Genomic DNA, 19,538 nt, shown 5'->3' with positions numbered 1-19,538 from the left:
TTCCATTGAATTCCATTCGATTCTATTCCATTCCATTCCATTCGATTCCATTCCATTCCATTCCATACTATTCCATTGAATTCCATTCCATTCCATTCCTTTCCATTCCGCTCCGCTCCGCTCCGCTCCGTTCCTTTCCGTTCCGTTCTCCTCGGGTTCATTCCATTCCGTTCCGTTCCGTTCCGTCCCGTTCCGTTCCGTTCCGTTCTACTCGGTTTGATTCCATTCTATTCCATTCCATTCCATTCCATTCTACTCGGGTTGATCATTCCATTCCGTTCCGTTCCATTCCGTTCTGTTCCGTTCTATTCTACTCGGGTTGATTCCATTCTATTCCATTCCATTCCATTCGATTCCATTCCATTCCATTCCATTCCATTCCATTCCATTCCGTTCTACTCGGGTTGATTCCATTCGATTCCATTCCATTCCATTCCATTGAATTCCATTCCATTCCATTCCATTCCATTCCATTCCATTCAACTGAATTCCATTGAATTCCATTCTATTGAATTGCATTCCATTCCAATCCATTCCATTCCATTCCATTCCATTCCATTCCATTCCGTTCTACTCGGGTTGATTCCATTCTATTCCATTCCATTCCATTCGATTCCATTCAATTCCATTCGATTCCATTCGATTCCATTCGATTCCATTCCATTCCTTTCCATTGAATTCCATTCCATTCCATTCCATTCCATTCCATTCCATTCCATTCCATTGAATTCCATTCCATTCCATTCCATTCCTTTCCATTGAATGCCATTCCATTCCTTTCCATTCCATTCCATTCCATTGAATTCCATTCCATTCCATTGAATTCCATTCCATTCCATTCCATTCCATTGAATTCCATTCCATTCCATTCCATTCCATTCCGTTCCATTCTGTTCCATTCCGTTCCATTCCATTCCATTCCATTCCATTCCATTCCATTCCATTGCATTCCATTGAATTCCATTCCATTCCATTCCATTCCATTCCATTCCATTCCATTCCATTCCATTCCATTGAATTCCATTGAATTCCATTCAATTGAATTCCATTCCATTCCATTGAATTCCGTTCCATTCCATTGAATTCCGTTCCATTCCATTCCATTCCATTCCATTCCATTCCATTCCATTGCATTCCATTGAATTCCATTCCATTGAATTCCATTCCATTCCATTCCATTCCATTCCATTCCATTGAATTCATTCCATTCCATTCCATTCCATTCCATTGAATTCCATTCCATTCCATTGAATTCCATTCCATTCCATTCCATTCCATTGAATTCCGTTCCATTCCATTCCATTCCATTCCGTTCCATTCCATTCCATTCCATTCCATTCCATTCCATTGAATTCCATTGAATTCCATTCCATTGAATTCCATTCCATTCCATTCCATTCCATTCCATTCCATTCCATTGAATTCCATTCCATTCCATTCCATTCCATGGAATTCCGTTCCATTCCATTCCATTCCGTTCCGTTCCGTTCCGTTCCGTTCCGTTCCGTTCCGTTGCGTTCCGTTCCGTTCTGCTCGGGTTGATTCCATTCTATTCCATTCCATTCCATTCCATTCCATTCCATTCCATTCCATTCCATTCCATTCCATTGAATTCCATTCCATTCCATTCCATTCCATTCCATTCCATTCCATTGAATTCCATTCCATTCCATTCCATTCCATGGAATTCCATTCCATTCCATTCCATGGAATTCCATTCCATTCCATTCCATTCCATGGAATTCCATTCCATTCCATTCCATTCCATGGAATTCCATTCCATTCCATTCCACTGAATTCCATTCCATTGAATTCCATTCCATAACATTTCATTCCATTCCATTCCATTCCATTCCATTCCATTCCATTCCGTTCTACTCGGGTTGATTCCATTCTATTCCATTCCATTCCATTCCATTCCATTCCATTCCATTCCATTCCATTCCATTGAATTCCATTCCATTCCATTCCATTCCATTCCATTCCATTCCATTCCATTGAATCCCATTGAATTCCATTCCATTGAATTCCATTCCATTCCATTCCCTTCCATTGAATTCCATTCCATTCCATTCCATTCCATACCATTCCATTGAATTCCATTCCATTCCATTGCATTCCATTCCATTCCACTCCATTCCATTCCACTCCACTCCACTCCACTCCACTCCACTCCTCTCCACTCCATTCCATTCCCTTCCATTCCAGTCAATTGAATTCCATTGAATTCCATTCCATTCCATTCCATAACATTTCATTCCATTCCATTCCATTCCATTCCATTCCATTCCGTTCTACTCAGGTTGATTCCATTCTATTCCATTCCATTCCATTCCATTCCATTCGATTCCATTTGATTCCATTCAATTCCATTCGTTTCCATTCCATTCCATTCCATTCTATTCCATTGAATTCCATTCCATTCCATTCCATTGAATTCCTTTCCATTGAATTCCATTCCATAACATTTCTTTCCATTCCATTCCATTCCATGGAATTCCATTCCATTCCATTCCATTCCATTCCATTCCATTCCGTTCCCTTCCGTTCTACTCGGGTTGATTCCATTCTATTCCATTCCATTCCTTTCCGTTCCGTTCCGTTCCCTTCCGTTCTACTCGGGTTGATTCCATTCTATTCCATTCCATTCCATTCCATTCCATTCGATTCCATTCGATTCCATTCGATTCCATTCGATTCCATTCCATTCCATTCCATTCCATTCCATTCCATTCCATTCCATTGAATTCCATTCCATTCCATTCCATTCCATTCCATTGAATTCCATTCCATTCCATTCCATTCCATGGAATTCCATTCCATTCCATTCCATTCCATGGAATTCCATTCCATTCCATTCCACTGAATTCCATTCCATTGAATTCCATTCCATAACATTTCATTCCATTCCATTCCATTCCATTCCATTCCATTCCATTCCATTCCGTTCTACTCGGGTTGATTCCATTCTATTCCATTCCATTCCATTCCATTCCATTCCATTCGATTCCATTCCATTCCATTCCATTCCATTCCATTGAATTCCATTCCATTCCATTCCATTCCATTCCATTCCATTCCATTCCATTCCATTGAATTCCATTGAATTCCATTCCATTGAATTCCATTCCATTCCATTCCCTTCCATTGAATTCCATTCCATTCCATTCCATTCCATACCATTCCATTGAATTCCATTCCATTCCATTGCATTCCATTCCATTCCACTCCATTCCATTCCACTCCACTCCACTCCACTCCACTCCACTCCTCTCCACTCCATTCCATTCCCTTCCATTCCAGTCAATTGAATTCCATTGAATTCCATTCCATTCCATTCCATAACATTTCATTCCATTCCATTCCATTCCATTCCATTCCATTCCGTTCTACTCAGGTTGATTCCATTCTATTCCATTCCATTCCATTCCATTCCATTCGATTCCATTTGATTCCATTCAATTCCATTCGTTTCCATTCCATTCCATTCCATTCTATTCCATTGAATTCCATTCCATTCCATTCCATTGAATTCCTTTCCATTGAATTCCATTCCATAACATTTCTTTCCATTCCATTCCATTCCATGGAATTCCATTCCATTCCATTCCATTCCATTCCATTCCATTCCGTTCCCTTCCGTTCTACTCGGGTTGATTCCATTCTATTCCATTCCATTCCTTTCCGTTCCGTTCCGTTCCCTTCCGTTCTACTCGGGTTGATTCCATTCTATTCCATTCCATTCCATTCCATTCCATTCGATTCCATTCGATTCCATTCGATTCCATTCGATTCCATTCCATTCCATTCCATTCCATTCCATTCCATTCCATTCCATTGAATTCCATTCCATTCCATTCCATTCCTTTCCATTCCATTCCATTCCATTCCATTCCATTCCATTCCATTCCATTCCATTCCATTCCATTCCATTCCGATCTACTCGTGTTGATTCCATTCTATTCTATTCCATTCCATTCGATTCCATTCGATTCCATTCCATTCCATTCGATTCCATTCGATTCCATTCCATTCCATTCCATTGAATTCCATTCCTTTCCATTCCATTCCATTCCATTCCATTGAATTCCATTCCATTCCATTCCATTCGATTCCATTGAATTCCATTCCATTCCTTTCCATTCCATTCCATTCCATTGAATTCCATTCCATTCCTTTGTACTCGGGTTGATCATTCCATTCCGTTCCGTTCCGTTCCGTTCCGTTCTACTCGGGTTGATTCCATTCTATTCCATTCCATTCCATTCGATTCCATTCGATTCCATTCCATTCTATTCCATTCCATTCCATTCCGTTCTACTCGGGTTGATTCCATTCTATTCCATTCCATTCCATTCGATTCCATTCCATTACATTCCGTTCTACTCGGGATCATTCCATTCCATTCCGTTCCGTTCCGTTCCGTTCCATTCCGTTCTGTTCCATTCCGTTCCATTCCATTCCATTCCATTCCATTCCGTTCTACTCGGGTTGATTCCATTCCATTCCATTCCATTCCGTTCTACTCGGGTTGATTCCATTCTATTCCATTCCATTCCGTTCTGATCCGTTCCGTTCAATTCCGTTCTACTCGGGTTGATTCCATTCTATTCCATTCCATTCCATTCGATTCCATTCGATTCCATTCGATTCCATTCGATTCCATTCCATTCCATTCCATTGAATTCCATTCCATTCCATTCCATTCCATTCCATTCCATTCCGTTGAATTCCATTGAATTCCATTCCATGGAATTCCATTCCATTCCATGGAATTCCGTTCCATTCCATTCCATTCCATTCCATTCCATTCCATGGAATTCCATTCCATTCCATTCCATTCCATTCCATTCCATGGAATTCCATTCCATTCCATTCCATTCCATTCCATTCCATGGAATTCCATTCCATTCCATTCCATTCCATTCTATTCCATTCCATTCCATTCCATTGCATTCCATTCCATTCCATTGCATTCCATTCCATTCCATTCCATTCCATTCCATTGAATTCCTTTGAATTCCATTCCATTGAATTCCATTCCATTCCATTGAATTCCGTTCCATTCCATTCCATTCCATTCCATTCCATTCCATTCCATTCCACTCCATTCCATTGAATTCCATTCCATTCCATTCCATTCCATTCCATTCCATTCCATTCCATTGAATTCCATTGAATTCCATTCCATTGAATTCCATTCCATTCTATTCCATTCCATTCCATTCCATTCCATTCGATTTCATTCCATTCCATTCCATTCCATTCCTTTGAATTCCATTCCATTCCATTCCATTCCATTCCATTCCATTCCATTCCATTCCATAGAATTCCATTGAATTCCATTCCATTCCGTTCCGTTCCGTTCCATTCCATTCCTTTCTACTCGGGTTGATTCCATTGTATTCCATTCCATTCCGTTCCGTTCCGTTCCGATCCGTTCCCTTCCGTTCTACTTGGGTTGATTCCATTCTATTCCATTCCATTACATTCGATTCCATTCGATTCCATTCCATTCCATTCCATTCCGTTCCGTTCCATTCCATTCCATTCCATTCCATTCCAATCCATTCCATTCCGTTCTACTCGGGTTGTTTCCATTCTATTCCATTCCATTCTATTCCGTTCCATTCCATTCGATTCCATTCGATTTCATTCGATTCCATTAGATTCCATTCGATTCCATTCCATTCCATTCCATTCTATTCCATTGAATTCCATTCCATTGAATTCCATTCCATTCCATTCCATTCCATTCCATTCCATTCCATTCCATTCCATTGAATTCCATTCCATTCCATTCCATTCCATTCCATTCCATTCCATTCCATTCCATTGAATTCCATTGAATTCCATTCCATTGAATTCCATTCCATTCTATTCCATTCCATTCCATTCGATTCCATTCGATTTCATTCGATTCCATTCGATTCCATTCGATTCCATTCCACTCCATTCCATTCTATTCCATTGAATTCCATTCCATTCCATTCCATTCCGCTCCGCTGCGCTCTGCTCCACTGCGCTCCGCTCCGTTCCGTTCCTTTCCGTTCCATTCTCCTCGGGTTCATTCCATTCCGTTCCGTTCCATTCCGTTCCATTCCATTCCGTTCTACTCGGGTTGATTCCATTCTTTTCCATTCCATTCCATTCGTTTCCATTCGAATCCATTCCATTCCATTCCATTCCATTCCATTCCATTCCATTCCGTTCTACTCGGGTTGATTCCATTCTATTCCATTCCATTCCATTCGATTCCATTCCATTCCATTCCGTTCTACTCTGGATCATTCCATTCCATTCCGTTCCGTTCCGTTCCATTCCATTCCGTTCTGTTCCATTCCGTTCCATTCCATTCCATTCCATTCCGTTCCGTTCTACTCAGGTTGATTCCATTCCATTCCATTCCATTCCGTTCTACTCGGGTTGATTCCATTCTATTCCATTCCATTCCATTCGATTCCATTCGATTCCATTCGATTCCATTCGATTCCATTCCATTCCATTCCTTTGAATTCCATTCCATTCCATTCCATTCCATTCCATTCCATTCCTTTCCATTCCATTGAATTCCATTGAATTCCATTCCATGGAATTCCATTCCATTCCATTGAATTCCGTTCCATTCCATTCCATTCCATAGAATTCCATTCCATTCCATTCCATTCCATTCCATTCCATTCCATTGAATTCCATTCCATTCCATTCCATTCCATTCCGTTCCATTCCATTCCATTCCATTGAATTCCATTCCATTCCATTCCATTCCATTCCATTCCATTCCATTCTATTGAATTCCATTCCATTCCATTCCATTCCATTCCATTCCATTCCATTCCATTCCATTCCATTGCATTCCGTTCTACTCAGGTTGATTCCATTCTATTACATTCCATTCCATTCGATTCCATTCGATTCCATTCGATTCCATTCCATTCCATTCCATTCCATTCCATTCCATTCCATTCCACTCCATTCCATTGAATTCCATTCCATTCCATTCCATTCCATTCCATTGAATTCCATTCCATTCCATTGAATTCCATTCCATTCCATTCCATTCCATTGAACTCCGTTCCATTCCATTCCATTCCATTCCGTTCCATTCCGTTCCATTCCGTTCCATTCCGCTCCATTCCGTTCCATTCCGTTCCATTCCATTGAATTCCGTTCCATTCCATTGAATTCCGTTCCATTCTGTTCCGTTCCGTTCCATTCCGTTCCGTTCCATTCCAATCCATTCCATTCCATTCCATTCCATTCCATTCCATTCTATTCGGGTTGATTCCATTCTATTCCATTCCATTCCATTCGAATCCATTCCATTCCTTTCCATTCCATTCCATTCCGTTCTACTCGGGTTCTTTCCATTCCATTCCTTTCCGTTCCGTTCCGTTCCACTCCGTACTGTTCTATTCCGTTCCATTCCATTCCATTCCATTCCATTCCGTTCTGCTTGGGTTGATTCCATTCTATTCCATTCCGTTCCGTTCCGCTCCGTTCCGTTCCGTTCCGTTCCGTTCCGTTCCCTTCCGTTCTACTCGGTTTGATTCTATTCTATTCCATTCCATTCCATTCGATTCCATTCGATTCCATTCGATTCCATTCGATTCCATTCGATTCCATTTGATTCCATTCCATTCCATTCCATTCCATTCCATTCCATTCCATTCCATTCCATTGAATTCCATTGAATTCCATTCCATTGAATTCCATTCCATTCCATTCCATTCCATTCCATTCCATTCCATTCCATTGAATTCCATTCCATTCCATTCCATTCCATGGAATTCCGTTCCATTCCATTCCATTCCGTTCCGTTCCGTTCCGTTCCGTTCCGTTCCGTTGCGTTCCGTTCCGTTCTGCTCGGGTTGATTCCATTCTATTCCATTCCATTCCATTCCATTCCATTCCATTCCATTCCATTCCATTGAATTCCATTCCATTCCATTCCATTCCATTCCATTCCATTCCATTGAATTCCATTCCATTCCATTCCATTCCATTGAATTCCATTCCATTCCATTCCATTCCATTCCATTCCATTCCATTCCATTGAATTCCATTGAATTCCATTCTTTGAATTCCATTGAATTCCATTCCATTCCATTCCATTCCATGGAATTCCATTCCATTCCATTCCATTCCATGGAATTCCATTCCATTCCATTCCACTGAATTCCATTCCATTGAATTCCATTCCATAACATTTCATTCCATTCCATTCCATTCCATTCCATTCCATTCCATTCCATTCCGTTCTACTCGGGTTGATTCCATTCTATTCCATTCCATTCCATTCCATTCCATTCCATTCCATTCGATTCCATTCCATTCCATTCCATTCCATTCCATTGAATTCCATTCCATTCCATTCCATTCCATTCCATTCCATTCCATTCCATTCCATTCCATTGAATTCCATTGAATTCCATTCCATTGAATTCCATTCCATTCCATTCCCTTCCATTGAATTCCATTCCATTCCATTCCATTCCATACCATTCCATTGAATTCCATTCCATTCCATTGCATTCCATTCCATTCCACTCCATTCCATTCCACTCCACTCCACTCCACTCCACTCCACTCCTCTCCACTCCATTCCATTCCCTTCCATTCCAGTCAATTGAATTCCATTGAATTCCATTCCATTCCATTCCATAACATTTCATTCCATTCCATTCCATTCCATTCCATTCCATTCCGTTCTACTCAGGTTGATTCCATTCTATTCCATTCCATTCCATTCCATTCCATTCGATTCCATTTGATTCCATTCAATTCCATTCGTTTCCATTCCATTCCATTCCATTCTATTCCATTGAATTCCATTCCATTCCATTCCATTGAATTCCTTTCCATTGAATTCCATTCCATAACATTTCTTTCCATTCCATTCCATTCCATGGAATTCCATTCCATTCCATTCCATTCCATTCCATTCCATTCCGTTCCCTTCCGTTCTACTCGGGTTGATTCCATTCTATTCCATTCCTTTCCATTCCGTTCCGTTCCGTTCCCTTCCGTTCTACTCGGGTTGATTCCATTCTATTCCATTCCATTCCATTCCATTCCATTCCATTCGATTCCATTCGATTCCATTCGATTCCATTCGATTCCATTCCATTCCATTCCATTCCATTCCATTGAATTCCATTCCATTCCATTCCATTCCATTCCATTCCATTGAATTCCATTCCATTGAATTCCATTCCATTCCATTCCATTCCATTCCATTCCATTCCATTCCATTGAATTCCATTGAATTCCATTCCATGGAATTCCATTCCGTTCCGTTCCGTTCCGTTCCATTCTATTCCGTTCTACTCGGGTTGATTCCATTCTATTCCATTCCATTCCCTTCCGTTCCGTTCCGTTCAGTTCCCTTCCGTTCTACTCGGGTTGATTCCATTCTATTCCATTCCATTCCGTTCTATTCCATTCGATTCCTTTGGATTCCATTCGATTCCATTCGATTCCATTCGATTCCATTCCATTCCATTCCATTCCTTTGAATTCCATTGAATTCCATTCAATTGAATTCCATTCCATTCCATTGAATTCCGGTACATTCCATTGAATTCCGTTCCATTCCATTCCATTCCATTCCATTCCATTCCATTCCATTCCATTGCATTCCATTGAATTCCATTCCATTGAATTCCATTCCATTCCATTCCATTCCATTCCATTCCATTGAATTCATTCCATTCCATTCCATTCCATTCCATTCCATTCCATTCCATTGAATTCCATTGAATTCCATTCCATTGAATTCCATTCGATTCTATTCCATTCCATTCCATTCGATTCCATTCCATTCCATTCCATACTATTCCATTGAATTCCATTCCATTCCATTCCTTTCCATTCCGCTCCGCTCCGCTCCGCTCCGTTCCTTTCCGTTCCGTTCTCCTCGGGTTCATTCCATTCCGTTCCGTTCCGTTCAGTTCCGTTCTGTTCCGTTCTACTCGGTTTGATTCCATTCTATTCCATTCCATTCCATTCCATTCTACTCGGGTTGATCATTCCATTCCGTTCCGTTCCGTTCCGTTCCGTTCCGTTCTGTTCTACTCGGGTTGATTCCATTCTATTCCATTCCATTCCATTCGATTCCATTCCATTCCATTCCATTCCATTCCATTCCATTCCATTCCATTCCATTCCATTCCGTTCTACTCGGGTTGATTCCATTCCATTCCATTCCATTCCATTCCATTCCATTTGATTCCATTCGATTCCATTCCATTCCATTCCATTCCATTGAATTCCATTCCATTCCATTCCATTCCATTCCATTCCATTCCATTCCATTGAATTCCATTGAATTCCATTCCATTGAATTCCATTCCATTCTATTCCATTCCATTCCATTCGATTCCATTCGATTTCATTCGATTCCATTCGATTCCATTCGATTCCATTCCACTCCATTCCATACCATTCCATTGAATTCCATTCCATTCCATTGCATTCCATTCCATTCCACTCCATTCCATTCCACTCCACTCCACTCCACTCCACTCCACTCCTCTCCACTCCATTCCATTTCCTTCCATTCCAGTCAATTGAATTCCATTGAATTCCATTCCATTCCATTCCATAACATTTCATTCCATTCCATTCCATTCCATTCCATTCCATTCCATTCCGTTCTACTCAGGTTGATTCCATTCCATTCCATTCCATTCCATTCCGTTCCATTCGATTCCATTTGATTCCATTCAATTCCATTCGTTTCCATTCCATTACATTCCATTCTATTCCATTGAATTCCATTCCATTCCATTCCATTGAATTCCTTTCCATTGAATTCCATTCCATAACATTTCTTTCCATTCAATTCCATTCCATGGAATTCCATTCCATTCCATTCCATTCCATTCCATTCCGTTTCCTTCCGTTCTACTCGGGTTGATTCCATTCTATTCCATTCCATTCCTTTCCGTTCCGTTCCGTTCCCTTCCGTTCTACTCGGGTTGATTCCATTCTATTCCATTCCATTCCATTCCATTCCATTCGATTCCATTCGATTCCATTCGATTCCATTCGATTCCATTCCATTCCATTCCATTCCATTCCATTTCATTCCATTCCATTCCATAGAATTCCATTCCATTCCATTCCATTCCTTTCCATTCCATTCCATTCCATTCCATTCCATTCCATTCCATTCCATTCCGATCTACTCGGGTTGATTCCATTCTATTCTATTCCATTCCACTCGATTCCATTCGATTCCATTCGATTCCATTCGATTCCATTCGATTCCATTCCATTCCATTCCATTGAATTCCATTCCTTTCCATTCCATTCCATTCCATTCCATTGAATTCCATTCCATTCCATTCCATTCGATTCCATTGAATTCCATTCCATTCCTTTCCATTCCATTCCATTCCATTGAATTCCATTCCATTCCATTGAATTCCATTCCATTCCATTCCATTCCATTGAATTCCGTTCCATTCCATTCCATTCCATTCCGTTCCATTCCGTTCCATTCCGTTCCATTCCGTTCCATTCCATTGAATTCCGTTCCATTCCATTGAATTCCGTTCCATTCCGTTCCGTTCCGTTCCATTCCGTTCCGTTGCGTTCCATTCCATTCCATTCCACTACATTCTATTCCATTGAATTCCATTCCATTGAATTCCATTCCATTCCATTCCATTCCATTCCATTGAATTCCATTCCATTCCATTCCATTCCATTCCATTGAATTCCATTGAATTCCATTCCATTGAATTCCATTCCATTCCATTCCATTCCATTCCATTCCATTCCATTGAATTCCATTGAATTCCATTCCATGGAATTCCATTCCGTTCCGTTCCGTTCCGTTCCATTCTATTCCGTTCTACTCGGGTTGATTCCATTCTATTCCATTCCATTCCCTTCCGTTCCGTTCCGTTCAGTTCCCTTCCGTTCTACTCGGGTTGATTCCATTCTATTCCATTCCATTCCGTTCGATTCCATTCGATTCCTTTGGATTCCATTCGATTCCATTCGATTCCATTCGATTCCATTCCATTCCATTCCATTCCATTGAATTCCATTGAATTCCATTCAATTGAATTCCATTCCATTCCATTGAATTCCGTTACATTCCATTGAATTCCGTTCCATTCCATTCCATTCCATTCCATTCCATTCCATTCCATTCCATTGCATTCCATTGAATTCCATTCCATTGAATTCCATTCCATTCCATTCCATTCCATTCCATTCCATTCCATTGAATTCATTCCATTCCATTCCATTCCATTCCATTCCATTCCATTGAATTCCATTGAATTCCATTCCATTGAATTCCATTCGATTCTATTCCATTCCATTCCATTCGATTCCATTCCATTCCATTCCATACTATTCCATTGAATTCCATTCCATTCCATTCCATTCCATTCCATTCCATTCCATTCCATTGAATTCATTCCATTCCATTCCATTCCATTCCATTCCATTGAATTCCATTGAATTCCATTCCATTGAATTCCATTCGATTCTATTCCATTCCATTCCATTCGATTCCATTCCATTCCATTCCATACTATTCCATTGAATTCCATTCCATTCCATTCCTTTCCATTCCGCTCCGCTCCGCTCCGCTCCGTTCCTTTCCGTTCCGTTCTCCTCGGGTTCATTCCATTCCGTTCCGTTCCGTTCCGTCCCGTTCCGTTCCGTTCCGTTCTACTCGGTTTGATTCCATTCTATTCCATTCCATTCCATTCCATTCCATTCCATTCTACTCGGGTTGATCATTCCATTCCGTTCCGTTCCGTTCCGTTCCGTTCTGTTCTACTCGGGTTGATTCCATTCTATTCCATTCCATTCCATTCGATTCCATTCCATTCCATTCCATTCCATTCCATTCCATTCCATTCCATTCCATTCCATTCCATTCCGTTCTACTCGGGTTGATTCCATTCCATTCCATTCCATTCCATTCCATTCCATTTGATTCCATTCGATTCCATTCCATTCCATTCCATTGAATTCCATTCCATTCCATTCCATTCCATTCCATTCCATTCCATTCCACTGAATTCCATTGAATTCCATTCTATTGAATTGCATTCCATTCCAATCCATTCCATTCCATTCCATTCCATTCCATTCCGTTCCGTTCTACTCGGGTTGATTCCATTCTATTCCATTCCATTCCATTCGATTCCATTCAATTCCATTCGATTCCATTCGATTCCATTCGATTCCATTCCATTCCTTTCCATTGAATTCCATTCCATTCCATTCCATTCCATTCCATTCCATTGAATTCCATTCCATTCCATTCCATTCGATTCCATTGAATTCCATTCCATTCCATTCCATTCGATTCCATTGAATGCCATTCCATTCCTTTCCATTCCATTCCATTCCATTGAATTCCATTCCATTCCATTGAATTCCATTCCATTCCATTCCATTCCATTGAATTCCGTTCCATTCCATTCCATTCCATTCCGTTCCATTCTGTTCCATTCCGTTCCATTCCATTCTGTTCCATTCCGTTCCATTCCATTCCATTCCATTCCATTCCATTGAATTCCATTCCATTCCATTCCATTCCATTCCATTCCATTGAATTCCATTGAATTCCATTCAATTGAATTCCATTCCATTCCAATGAATTCCGTTCCATTCCATTGAATTCCGTTCCATTCCATTCCATTCCATTCCATTCCATTCCATTCCATTCCATTGCATTCCATTGAATTCCATTCCATTGAATTCCATTCCATTCCATTCCATTCCATTCCATTCCATTGAATTCATTCCATTCCATTCCATTCCATTCCATTCCATTCCATTCCATTCCATTCCATTCCATTCCATTGAATTCCACTGAATTCCATTCCATTGAATTCCATTCGATTCTATTCCATTCCATTCCATACTATTCCATTGAATTCCATTCCATTCCATTCCTTTCCATTCCGCTCCGCTCCGCTCCGCTCCGCTCCGTTCCTTTCCGTTCCGTTCTCCTCGGGTTCATTCCATTCCGTTCCGTTCCGTTCCGTTCCGTTCCGTTCCGTTCTACTCGGGTTGATTCCATTCTCTTCAATTCCATTCCATTCCATTCCATTCCATTGTACTCGGGTTGATCATTCCATTCCGTTCCGTTCCGTTCCGTTCCGTTCTACTCGGGTTGATTCCATTCTATTCCATTCCATTCCATTCGATTCCATTCGATTCCATTCCATTCTATTCCATTCCATTCCATTCCGTTCTACTCGGGTTGATTCCATTCTATTCCATTCCATTCCATTCGATTCCATTCCATTACATTCCGTTCTACTCGGGATCATTCCATTCCATTCCGTTCCGTTCCGTTCCGTTCCATTCCGTTCTGTTCCATTCCGTTCCATTCCATTCCATTCCATTCCATTCCGTTCTACTCGGGTTGATTCCATTCCATTCCATTCCATTCCGTACTACTCGGGTTGATTCCATTCTATTCCATTCCATTCCGTTCTGATCCGTTCCGTTCAATTCCGTTCTACTCGGGTTGATTCCATTCTATTCCATTCCATTCCATTCGATTCCATTCGATTCCATTCGATTCCATTCGATTCCATTCGATTCCATTCCATTCCATTCCATTGAATTCCATTCCATGGAATTCCATTCCATTCCATGGAATTCCGTTCCATTCCATTCCATTCCATTCCATGGAATTCCATGGAATTCCATTCCATTCCATTCCATGGAATTCCATTCCATTCCATTCCATTCCATTCCATTCCATGGAATTCCATTCCATTCCATTCCATTCCATTCTATTCCATTCCGTTCCATTCCATTGCATTCCATTCCATTCCATTGCATTCCATTCCATTCCATTCCATTCCATTCCATTGAATTCCTTTGAATTCCATTCCATTGAATTCCATTCCATTCCATTGAATTCCGTTCCATTCCATTACATTCCATTCCATTCCATTCCATTCCATTCCATTCCATTCCATTCCACTCCATTCCATTGAATTCCATTCCATTCCATTCCATTCCATTCCATTCCATTCCATTCCATTGAATTCCATTGAATTCCATTCCATTGAATTCCATTCCATTCTATTCCATTCCATTCCATTCCATTCCATTCGATTTCATTCCATTCCATTCCATTCCATTCCTTTGAATTCCATTCCATTCCATTCCATTCCATTCCATTCCATTCCATTCCATTCCATAGAATTCCATTGAATTCCATTCCATTCCGTTCCGTTCCGTTCCATTCCATTCCTTTCTACTCGGGTTGATTCCATTGTATTCCATTCCATTCCGTTCCGTTCCGTTCCGATCCGTTCCCTTCCGTTCTACTTGGGTTGATTCCATTCTATTCCATTCCATTACATTCGATTCCATTCGATTCCATTCCATTCCATTCCATTCCGTTCCGTTCCATTCCATTCCATTCCATTCCATTCCATTCCATTCCATTCCATTCCGTTCTACTCGGGTTGTTTCCATTCTATTCCATTCCATTCTATTCCGTTCCATTCCATTCGATTCCATTCGATTTCATTCGATTCCATTCGATTCCATTCGATTCCATTCCATTCCATTCCATTCCATTCCATTGAATTCCATTCCATTCCATTCCATTCCATTCCATTCCATTCCATTGAATTCCATTGAATTCCATTCCATTGAATTCCATTCCATTCCATTCCATTCCATTCCATTCCATTCCATTGAATTCCATGGAATTCCATTCCATGGAATTCCATTCCGTTCCGTTCCGTTCCGTTCCATTCTATTCCGTTCTACTCGGGTTGATTCCATTCTATTCCATTCCATTCCCTTCCGTTCCGTTCCGTTCAGTTCCCTTCCGTTCTACTCGGGTTGATTCCATTCTATTCCATTCCATTCCGTTCGATTCCATTCGATTCCTTTGGATTCCATTCGATTCCATTCGATTCCATTCGATTCCATTCCATTCCATTCCATTCCATTGAATTCCATTGAATTCCATTCAATTGAATTCCATTCCATTCCATTGAATTCCGTTACATTCCATTGAATTCCGTTCCATTCCATTCCATTCCATTCCATTCCATTCCATTGCATTCCATTGAATTCCATTCCATTGAATTCCATTCCATTCCATTCCATTCCATTCCATTCCATTCCATTGAATTCATTCCATTCCATTCCATTCCATTCCATTCCATTCCATTCCATTGAATTCCATTGAATTCCATTCCATTGAATTCCATTCGATTCTATTCCATTCCATTCCATTCGATTCCATTCCATTCCATTCCATACTATTCCATTGAATTCCATTCCATTCCATTCCATTCCATTCCATTCCATTCCATTCCATTGAATTCATTCCATTCCATTCCATTCCATTCCATTCCATTCCATTCCATTGAATTCCATTGAATTCCATTCCATTGAATTCCATTCGATTCTATTCCATTCCATTCCATTCCATTCCATTCCATTCCATTCCATACTATTCCATTGAATTCCATTCCATTCCATTCCTTTCCATTCCGCTCCGCTCCGCTCCGCTCCGCTCCGCTCCGTTCCTTTCCGTTCCGTTCTCCTCGGGTTCATTCCATTCCGTTCCGTTCCGTTCCGTCCCGTTCCGTTCCGTTCCGTTCTACTCGGTTTGATTCCATTCTATTCCATTCCATTCCATTCCATTCCATTCCATTCTACTCGGGTTGATCATTCCATTCCGTTCCGTTCCGTTCCGTTCCGTTCTGTTCTACTCGGGTTGATTCCATTCTATTCCATTCCATTCCATTCGATTCCATTCCATTCCATTCCATTCCATTCCATTCCATTCCATTCCATTCCATTCCATTCCGTTCTACTCGGGTTGATTCCATTCCATTCCATTCCATTCCATTCCATTCCATTTGATTCCATTCGATTCCATTCCATTCCATTCCATTGAATTCCATTCCATTCCATTCCATTCCATTCCATTCCATTCCATTCCATTCCACTGAATTCCATTGAATTCCATTCTATTGAATTGCATTCCATTCCAATCCATTCCATTCCATTCCATTCCATTCCATTCCATTCCGTTCTACTCGGGTTGATTCCATTCTATTCCATTCCATTCCATTCGATTCCATTCAATTCCATTCGATTCCATTCGATTCCATTCGATTCCATTCCATTCCTTTCCATTGAATTCCATTCCATTCCATTCCATTCCATTCCATTCCATTGAATTCCATTCCATTCCATTCCATTCGATTCCATTGAATTCCATTCCATTCCATTCCATTCGATTCCATTGAATGCCATTCCATTCCTTTCCATTCCATTCCATTCCATTGAATTCCATTCCATTCCATTGAATTCCATTCCATTCCATTCCATTCCATTGAATTCCGTTCCATTCCATTCCATTCCATTCCGTTCCATTCTGTTCCATTCCGTTCCATTCCATTCTGTTCCATTCCGTTCCATTCCATTCCATTCCATTCCATTCCATTCCATTCCATTCCATTGAATTCCATTCCATTCCATTCCATTCCATTCCATTCCATTGAATTCCATTGAATTCCATTCAATTGAATTCCATTCCATTCCAATGAATTCCGTTCCATTCCATTGAATTCCGTTCCATTCCATTCCATTCCATTCCATTCCATTCCATTCCATTCCATTCCATTGCATTCCATTGAATTCCATTCCATTCCATTCCATTCCATTCCATTCCATTGAATTCATTCCATTCTATTCCATTCCATTCCATTCCATTCCATTCCATTCCATTCCATTCCATTGAATTCCACTGAATTCCATTCCATTGAATTCCATTCGATTCTATTCCATTCCATTCCATACTATTCCATTGAATTCCATTCCATTCCATTCCTTTCCATTCCGCTCCGCTCCGCTCCGCTCCGCTCCGCTCCGTTCCTTTCCGTTCCGTTCTCCTCGGGTTCATTCCATTCCGTTCCGTTCCGTTCCGTTCCGTTCCGTTCCGTTCTACTCGGGTTGATTCCATTCTCTTCAATTCCATTCCATTCCATTCCATTCCATTGTACTCGGGTTGATCATTCCATTCCGTTCCGTTCCGTTCCGTTCCGTTCTACTCGGGTTGATTCCATTCTATTCCATTCCATTCCATTCGATTCCATTCGATTCCATTCCATTCTATTCCATTCCATTCCATTCCGTTCTACTCGGGTTGATTCCATTCTATTCCATTCCATTCCATTCGATTCCATTCCATTACATTCCGTTCTACTCGGGATCATTCCATTCCATTCCATTCCATTCCGTACTACTCGGGTTGATTCCATTCCATTCCATTCCATTCCGTTCTACTCGGGTTGATTCCATTCTATTCCATTCCATTCCGTTCTGATCCGTTCCGTTCAATTCCGTTCTACTCGGGTTGATTCCATTCTATTCCATTCCATTCCATTCGATTCCATTCGATTCCATTCGATTCCATTCGATTCCATTCCATTCCATTCCATTGAATTCCATTCCATTCCATTCCATTCCATTCCATTCCATTCCATTCCATTGAATTCCATTGAATTCCATTCCATGGAATTCCATTCCATTCCATGGAATTCCGTTCCATTCCATTCCATTCCATTCCATTCCATTCCATTCCATGGAATTCCATTCCATTCCATTCCATGGAATTCCATTCCATTCCATTCCATTCCATTCCATTCCATGGAATTCCATTCCATTCCATTCCATTCCATTCTATTCCATTCCATTCCTTTCCATTGCATTCCATTCCATTCCATTGCATTCCATTCCATTCCATTCCATTCCATTCCATTGAATTCCTTTGAATTCCATTCCATGGAATTCCATTCCATTCCATTGAATTCCGTTCCATTCCATTCCATTCCATTCCATTCCATTCCATTCCATTCCATTCCATTCCACTCCATTCCATTGAATTCCATTCCATTCCATTCCATTCCATTCCATTCCATTCCATTGAATTCCATTGAATTCCATTCCATTGAATTGCATTCCATTCTATTCCATTCCATTCCATTCCATTCCATTCGATTTCATTCCATTCCATTCCATTCCATTCCTTTGAATTCCATTCCATTCCATTCCATTCCATTCCATTCCATTCCATTCCATTCCATAGAATTCCATTGAATTCCATTCCATTCCGTTCCGTTCCGTTCCATTCCATTCCTTTCTACTCGGGTTGATTCCATTGTATTCCATTCCGTTCCGTTCCGTTCGGTTCCGATCCGTTCCCTTCCGTTCTACTTGGGTTGATTCCATTCTATTCCATTCCATTACATTCGATTCCATTCGATTCCATTCCATTCCATTCCATTCCGTTCCGTTCCATTCCATTCCATTCCATTCCATTCCATTCCATTCCATTCCATTCCGTTCTACTCGGGTTGTTTCCATTCTATTCCATTCCATTCTATTCCGTTCCATTCCATTCGATTCCATTCGATTTCATTCGATTCCATTCGATTCCATTCGATTCCATTCCATTCCATTCCATTCTATTCCATTGAATTCCATTCCATTGAATTCCATTCCAT

The sequence above is a fragment of the Gorilla gorilla genome, chromosome 12, assembly GCF_029281585.2.
Source record: "Gorilla gorilla gorilla isolate KB3781 chromosome 12, NHGRI_mGorGor1-v2.1_pri, whole genome shotgun sequence".
Lineage (NCBI taxonomy): Eukaryota > Metazoa > Chordata > Mammalia > Primates > Hominidae > Gorilla > Gorilla gorilla.
The sequence above is the reverse complement of the archived record's forward strand: the minus strand, read 5'-3'. Positions refer to the sequence as shown.